The following is a 2,446-nucleotide window of genomic DNA, read 5'->3' as shown; positions in this document are numbered from 1 at the left end:
CTGCCTCTTTGCAACAGCCATAACTGCCATTAGTCTCTATATGTGTCCCTGCCATAACTTTGCATAGGCTGTCATGCCCGCAACCCCTCACCAGCCTGCCATTTCCTTCATTCCAGCCAAGATCTACTAACTTTTGCCATAGGACCTTAACAGTTAGCTCTTTCAGGCACACTGCCCTGACACCTCCTTCCCTGGTAACACACACACAAACACACACACACACACACACACACACACACACACACACACACACGCATACACACACACACACACACACACACACACACACAAACACACACGCACGTACGCACACACGCACGCACGCACGCACACACACACACACCTTAGCACAGCACCCACAGTGTATTTGATCTGTGATATGAACATGATCTGTCTACATCACAACCCAATGGAGAGATTGGGCATTCAGTCCAATCCCTTCTGAGATTCCAGCATCAATGAGTTGAGTCCTAGGCTGGAATAGTTGTGCTTTGGGTGTGTATGTGTCAAGTTAGGGATAAAAGAGCAGGCTTGTCCCCAGCACTGTATGGTGGGGGGTAGATAGAGCAACTGTAGGTGGATGTGGAGGAGATGAGGATGGGTGAGATGTGGAGGGGATGTAGATGGTGAGATGTGGAGGGGATGTAGATGGTGAGGTGTGGAGGGGATGTAGATGGTGAGGTGTGGAGGGGATGTAGATGGTGAGGTGTGGAGGGGATGTAGATGGTGAGGTGTGGAGGGGATGTAGATGGTGAGGTGTGGAGGGGATGTAGATGGTGAGGTGTGGAGGGGATGTAGATGGTGAGGTGTGGAGGGGATGTAGATGGTGAGGTGTGGAGGGGATGTAGATGGTGAGATGTGTGGAGGGGATGTAGATGGTGAGATGTGGAGGGGATGTGATGGTGAGATGTAGATGGTGAGGTGTGGAGGGGATGTAGATGGTGAGGTGTGGAGGGGATGTAGATGGTGAGGTGGAGGGGATGTGGATGGTGAGGTGTGGAGGGGATGTAGATGGTGAGATGTGGAGGGGATGTGAGATGTGGAGGGGATGTAGATGGTGAGATGTGGAGGGGATGTAGATGGTGAGATGTGTGGAGGGGATGTAGATGGTGAGGTGTGGAGGGGATGTAGATGGTGAGATGTGGAGGGGATGTAGATGGTGAGATGTGGAGGGGATGTAGATGGTGAGGTGTGGAGGGGATGTAGATGGTGAGGTGTGGAGGGGATGTAGATGGTGAGATGTGGAGGGGATGTGGATGGTGAGATGTGGAGGGGATGTAGATGGTGAGATGTGGAGGGGATGTAGATGGTGAGGTGTGGAGGGGATGTAGATGGTGAGGTGTGGAGGGGATGTAGATGGTGAGGTGTGGAGGGGATGTAGATGGTGAGATGTGGAGGGGATGTGGATGGTGAGGTGTGGAGGGGATGTAGATGGTGAGATGTGGAGGGGATGTGGATGGTGAGATGTGGAGGGGATGTAGATGGTGAGGTGTGGAGGGGATGTAGATGGTGAGGTGTGGAGGGGATGTAGATGGTGAGGTGTGGAGGGGATGTAGATGGTGAGATGTGGAGGGGATGTAGATGGTGAGGTGTGGAGGGGATGTAGATGGTGAGATGTGGAGGGGATGTAGATGGTGAGATGTGGAGGGGATGTAGATGGTGAGATGTGGAGGGGATGTAGATGGTGAGGTGTGGAGGGGATGTAGATGGTGAGGTGTGGAGGGGATGTAGATGGTGAGGTGTGGAGGGGATGTGGATGGTGAGATGTGGAGGGGATGTAGATGGTGAGGTGTGGAGGGCCTACAAATAGGAAGGAATTCAGAAGGCATTCACAGTGGAGAGGTAGATGGTAAACAGTGGAGGAAGTGGAGGAGGACATACCCAGGGCAACAGTGAACCTGAGTAAATCATCGCTCCTGTGCTTAGTGGGACTGGCCCAGTTGGTGATGGATAAAGGTGCTCTGTGGCCTGAGGCCTTTCAGCAGGATGGCTTGTGTCCTAGGCAGCAGGGAGGAGGTGGGGAAAGCCTTCTGGGAAGTGACTTCCCAGTCTCTGGCCAACCTCACCAGCAAGCCCTGGGTGGGGGTGGGGGGTCAGGTCTCCCGGCTCAGCTGGAGCACAGGAGCTCCCCTCTCTCCAGGGGTGTTGAGGATCACAGTGGACACACTTCCTGTCCAGGAAAGGGCCTCATGATGGGGAACAAGTGTTCACAAGCCAACCCCAGCAAGACAGCCAAGGACAACAGGACAGTCAGAGCGCTGCAGAAACATTCGGCAATGCCTTGCCTTGCAAAAGGGCTGCTTCAGAGCTGGCTAGGCGCTGACACAACTAGGTGGGTCCATCCAGGCCCTGCTTCAAGTCCTCCGGTGTCTCTGTGAGGTGCGTACATGATTCCAAAGGAGGAAAGCCACTTACCTTGTCCCTGATGGCTAGCTCTCACACATCC

This window comes from Cricetulus griseus, chromosome X (assembly GCF_003668045.3).
Source record: "Cricetulus griseus strain 17A/GY chromosome X, alternate assembly CriGri-PICRH-1.0, whole genome shotgun sequence".
NCBI classification, from domain to species: Eukaryota; Metazoa; Chordata; class Mammalia; order Rodentia; family Cricetidae; genus Cricetulus; species Cricetulus griseus.
Note: the sequence above shows the minus strand (reverse complement) of the source record.